This window comes from Martes martes (genome assembly GCF_963455335.1).
Source record: "Martes martes genome assembly, chromosome: 7".
NCBI lineage: Eukaryota > Metazoa > Chordata > Mammalia > Carnivora > Mustelidae > Martes > Martes martes.
In genome coordinates, this window is record NC_137894.1 from 100,067,757 (window position 1) to 100,074,144 (window position 6,388).

The following is a 6,388-nucleotide window of genomic DNA, read 5'->3' on the forward strand; positions in this document are numbered from 1 at the left end:
CTTCAAAGTGAAGAATATTCACACTCAATATAAGGAAGACTTTACTAATTATTACAGTGTCTCACACATGGAACGGGCTGCCTTAAAAAGGAGTGAGTGCCCTGTAACCAAAAACATTCAGGTCAGAACTAAATAACCATCAATTAGGGTGATGTCATGAAGATTCCTGCAAGTGTTTCAACAAGCATCCGTCGTGTACCAGTCATGTAGATGCTGGGAGACAGAGAGAGGAAGGAGTGTTTCCTCCCTCACCGAGCTCACTTTTAAGGAGACCGACATGTAAACAAACCAATAATGACAATTTAGTAGAATCTGTGCAATTAAAAGAACATCCACCAAGTTTAACTAGTAGAGAGAAAAACTGATGCTGTGCTGGGAGTAGGAGAAGACAGAATGGAACTAAAGAAGATTTTAAGGAGAAGAGGATGTTTGAGCCTATTTGAGGGGTAAGTAGGAGTATTGTGTGAATCCTGTTGTTCAATAAGTCATGGATGAACAGGGGGGTTGGATACGCAAAAGGCATGGGGGTAGGAAGAGCGTGGCTTATCAGGGAAGCAAATGGTTTGAAGTGTCTAGAGCATGAGGTGGTGGAAGAAGTGAGGAGATGGGGAGTGTCGGGAGACCAGAGGAGATGGGAGGTCAAGAAAGAGAATGGCCTTTGATCTTGAACAGAAGGGCTTCTCTCACAGAGATGAGAGGAAATGTAGATGGATATGGAGAGGGTAAGGACTGGTCAGTGAGATAAATATGGTTGGTGACAACATATTTCCAGTGAAGAGATGAATGGCTCAGAGTAAGAGGAATGAAGTCTGTGTGTGTGTCTTGTGGAGACTGTCATAAAGGGTTAGCATAGCATAGGCAATGTCAAAGAAAGACCAAATAATTGATAGACAGCACTGAGGACCCCAAATGAGAATGAAACCTATAGCATCTGTCCACATGGGCCTGTGATTTTCTTCAGAGCACTCAGTGGTGTTGGAGGTCAGAATAGATGGCCTCTGAATTCTTTTCTGAATTTAAGATTCCCCAATTCCATGCACAGTCATTAATCCTTCTTGGGCATGTGGGATATTTCCTTAAAAAAAAAAAAAAACTTTTAAAAATAATTAATTGAATTTAAATAACAACTTTTTTGTATATGTCACACAATTTACCAGGTGTAATTATATAATTCAACAGTTTTTAGTATATTCACAGGGTTGTGTAACTATTACCATGGGAAATTTGGGAACACTTTCGTCACCCCAAAAAGAAACCTTGTACTCATTAACAGTCACTCCCCATTCCTTCCCTACCTTACTCTATCTTCTGGCAATAACTAATCTATTTTATGTTTCTATACTTGTGCCTATTCTGGATATTTTATATAAATGGAATTATATGTGGCCTTTTGTGACTGGCTTCTTTCACTTAGCATAACATTTTCAAAATTCATCCATGTTATAGCATGAATCAATGGTCCATTCCTATTTAGGGCTGAATAATAAGTCATTATAAGGACATACCATGTTTGTTTATCCAATCGTTAGTTTGTGGGCATTAGGTTGTCTTTGGCTACTTCAAGTAATGCTGCTATGAACATTCATACACAAGTTTTTGTGAAGATGCCTGTTTTCATTTCTTTTGACATACTGAATAATTTTGGACCCCCACTGCCTGGGCTATTCTATGAGTTCACTGTGTTTCCAGGCTACCATAACATTTCTAAGTAATGTTGTGGAATCTTCATCTCACCAATTCCCCGAAATCACAAAATAGCAGCACCTTTTGGGGTCTATCTGTAGACCTTTATTTTCTTCCTGAGGAAGGCCTTCCTATAGGTTCCAAGCCATGAGGCATATCTAAAGAAGCTGTTGTTCTTACACACACACACACACACACACACGCACACACGTGCACGCACATATGTGTGTGTGTGAAATTTTATAGTGTTTGTAAACAGATTTCATATATTATTATAGAATGTTATTATTTCTTCATCTAATTAATGGAAAATCATTTGCCCCCTAGTTGTGGGCTCATAGCCATTTCATCATCTTGAAACGATTCTCCTCTCCTGTCTGCTGTGCCTTATAAAGACACTTGAAAGGGAACAATTTAGGCACAGTTACAGTGCTACACTAGATGCCTTTTTCATGCTAGAAGAGATACCTGGTCAAAGCACTTCTAAGTAACTTTATGTAGGGGGAGGGAATATGGTTCACTCTTCACTTGCATGAGTCCCTACTCAGCAATCCTGAAAAGCAAAAAGGAAAAACAGGCCCTATTGCATGGTCCAAGTCTTCATACTTTACCACAGGGCTGAATAAGGAGGATTTATTAATAGGAAACTAGCTCAAAAAGCATTACTATTAGATCTTACACGTGGTGACTGATTTCTGTAGGCTTCTGTGTCTGGGAGAATCTTTTTCCAAGGCTACTCATAATGTCACTAGAGAAGGGAAAAAAACCCTCTCTCTGTCCTTAGGCCTGCAAGATCTCTGGCATTGGCCTTGTAATGAAATTTTCCCCGAGATCTCTGCCTGGGGACCCCTTATAGCACTGTTCTCAAGAGTTGCTTCTGTGCCTTCTCTCAGTGAGGATTTTTCTTGTTCACTTTACCTTTATGAATTGCTGTATGATCTCTGTTTCCCTAGCTCCACCCCCATTTTCATGCTCTCTGAAAACTGACACAGATCCAGGCATATAAGAAGGAGGTAAAGCCGAGATGAAGACTAATTCAGAAAGCACTGAACGATTTCTTCTCTGGCTCCCTGCCTTTTTGCCCCAAGTCCTTCCATACTCCCAGATTGTTCTTTCTTCCATATGTTTCCTATTGGGCCGGGAGCTTGCTCTCCGTTCTCTTCAGTGAACCAGATGTTAGAACATTGACCCTGCTCACATCGGGGGATGAGCTCTCTCACCACAGAGTGATTTATAATCTAGTTTAGAGATCTGTATTTTATAAGAAACTCCCCAACAGCCACCATGGAATGTTCTTACAAATTACAGGAAGATCCATGCTGACATTATCCATTTTAATAACTGTCTACCAACAGATATGGAGAGTTCACCAGCCTTGTTAAAAGTGGACCAGTGAAGACAAAATTTAACTGAGTCAAAATGGAACTGGACAGGTGAGGTGATGCTCTTAATCAGAAGAAATCATTCAGAGTATCAAAAATTGTTCTTTGCTTGTCACCAAACCTAAATCTTGCAGCTAGTTCCTAAGGGCTTTAGCAACAAATGTTTTTAGCAGAAAATAATGCTATCATTATTTTTTAAAATATTTTAAAATGGTGGTTGAGGGCTTCTGTTTCTAAGTAAGATGGGCTAAGAAGCAATAGAACCCCCTTCTCTCTGTAACAACTAAAAGAGCCAGATAATTTTTTAAAAGTATATGTGTGTGCATATATATATATATATATATAATATAAATATTTACACACCGAGAGCTTAATATGTTTTAAAATATATATAACATGTATTTATATATACATGGAATTTAAAGTATATTCTATATTATATTTATGTAAGTCAACCCTCATTATTCACAGATTCCTTATTTGAGGATTCACTTATCCACAAAAACTTATTTGTAATGCTAAATCAAAGTTCACAGTGCTTTTGTGGTCATTTGTGACATGCATATGTACCGAATGGCAAAAAATTTGAGTGGTCTCCCACGCATATTCCCAGCTGAGATCAAACAAGGCAACAACGTTCTGCTTCTGGTTTCAGCTCTCATCCTGTACATAAGTGTCCTTTTCATGGTCTTTTTATTGCCATGTTTTTTGTATTTTGGGGCTTTGGTTAGTGATTTTGCTTTTTAAAAATGGCCTCCAATTGTGGGCTTAAGTACTAAGTTCACAAATGCTGTGATGCACCCGATGAAGAAAATAGATATGTTAGATAACACATCTCGCCTTTGTTCAGGTATGAGTTATTGCACTGTTGGCTGTGAATTCAGTTACTGAAGTAATGGTATATATTAAATAATCTAATCCTGCCTTTCTCCTAGGGACAATGATTCAGTCTTTGCTAATTCAGTGATTGTGGTGACCTTATAGAACATAACTACCTCAAATAATGAGAACCAACTGTGTGTGTATAATTTTTACACATATATTTTTATTTGTATTTATACTTATATGTATATGTATATTTATGTATATATGTATATTTATATAATTCATACATATATGTGTATATATATTTTAAGACATTGGATGTGATACAAGGAGAACTGAATGAGCTCAACCAGAGCAGCCAGCCCTTCCAAGGAAGCAGGTTATTGTGGCTACATAACTACCTGGGGGTGTTTGCAAATATGACTGAAAACTGAAGATTAAATTTGAGAGTAAAAGAGAAACCAACAAAGCTTTTGATGGTTGTGTAAGACGATTGTATCCAATTGGAAACTTCAGGAGCTCAAAAACCTGGTGGCCATTTTCCTCCAGAGTTCATTTGCTGAATCCACATCTGTGTGGGATGCTGGAGAGTACCTAAAAGGCAGATTATAATCCTTCTTCATCTACCAATATTTGGTAAAGTACTACATGTAGAAGAGGGACTTCATTAAAAACGGGGCTGGTCTTCTCCTTGAGACATTTGAAATATTTGCCAGATCATGGACCAGAAGGCTAAAGAAAGCAGCTCAAAGCTACCACAGAGACATTGACTCATACAGCTTTTTGGGGGTGGGGAGATGGTATGGAAACCTGCCACGTTCTCAGTCACAACGAGGTTTCTTCCTTGAGACATTTGAGACCAGAGGTAGATTGAGTTTAATCGAAGCTGCAGTCCAGCTCTAGCCCAACTCACTTTTTGATTAGACCTAGAAAGGAAAGCCCCTTTCCGAGGAGAAAAGAATATAAACGTCAATCTCTACAACTCATTTCTATACAAAGCTGACATAAAATTTAAAAAAACAAAAAACGGGACATGTGAAGAAGCATAAGAACGGTAATCAGGAACAAAAATAATCAGTAGGAACAAACTTACAGATGATTCAAATGTTGGAGTTAACAGAGAAGACCCGAAAGAATTACAAGAATTATGTTAAATAAAATATAGAGAAATATGGACAGAAAAGTTGAAAAAAATGACTAATTTTAGCAGAGAATTGGAATCTGTAAAACGAGATAGACCTTCTATAACTGAAAAACACAATATCTGAGATTAAAAACTTAGTAGATGAAGTTTAGAGCAGTCAAGACACAGCAGAGAAAGGTCAATAGCTATACATTCAAACTCAAGGTTAGAAAAAAGATAGAAAACTATGGAGCAGAGGGAAAGAGACATGTGAGATACAGTAAAACAATCTAGTGTACATGTAATTTGAACTTTATAAGTGAGGAGAAAGAGAACAAAGCAGTAGCATTATTTGAAGAGATAATGGCCAATAATCTACCTATAGAAATTCAAGAACTCAGAGAAGCCCAAACAGGTAAATACAAAGAAAATCACACTTAGGCACATGATAGGCAAACCTCTGAGAATAACGAATAAAGAGAAAAGTCTTAAAAGTAGTTGGAGAAAAGAGACGCCTTACCTTCAGAGGTACAAAACCAAGAACGGAAGATCACTTCTTAGCAAAAACCCTGGAGGCAAGACACATGTTTGAAGAGCTGAAGGAAAGAAAGCTGCCAACCTGCCATGGAGCACCCAGAGAAATTATCTTTCAAAAATGAAGGCAAATTAAAAGCAAAAACTGGACTTCATTTCCAATATATCTGCACTACAACAAATAAAGTTCTTAAGCTTTATATACAATTTTATCAAAGCTGTCCTTGGGATTTATTAACCTTATTATATTTAAAATTTTTTAAATATATAATAAAATTGACCCTCAAATATAGAAAATTCTTAGACTCTTCCCATTTCAGGACTTCAAACCATCTACTCTTGCTTATGACTGGGAAAGCAGGTGTCTTTAACAAATACTTCTAACAAGAACTCTGAACACCAATTAAATCGACGAAAGAATGAACATGGAATATGATGACAAATATATATAATGAACTGTGACCTCATTGATTTGCCAACTTTTAATCTTCCTTTGCTCAGAGTCCTGAACTTCATACATTTCTGGTTATTTTCCAAAAAGTTACTTGCTGTCCTTTCTGCCTTCCAACGTGATCTCTGGAAAATTATCTGCCTTTTGGATCTTTATCATCTACTGTAAAATAATCTGCAATGGATTCTAAAACATGTTTTGGATTATATGTGATCCCATATAATATAGTTATGAATTATAACCTATCTTGGTTGTTTCCTACTTATTTACTGTCTTGCTTTCTCAAGTTTCTTTTGGTAGCAGATTAATAAAGACATTTTCTATCTGAAAGCTTTTTCTGCCTCCTAAATATATATTTATACTGAGATATACTGCCCCCCCCCGAGTTTT

The 6,388-nt window shown here is 37.1% G+C and overlaps 1 long non-coding RNA gene across 1 annotated transcript; it reads left to right on the forward strand.

Annotated features, from left to right (window-relative positions):
• The first annotated feature begins 206 nt into the window (after positions 1 to 206).
• LOC308345390 lies at positions 207 to 5,758 on the forward strand. Its single transcript, XR_013967062.1, has 3 exons — positions 207 to 446; positions 3,039 to 3,116; positions 4,202 to 5,758. It is a non-coding gene; the product is annotated as an uncharacterized lncRNA (long non-coding RNA).
• The last annotated feature ends 630 nt before the right edge of the window (positions 5,759 to 6,388 follow it).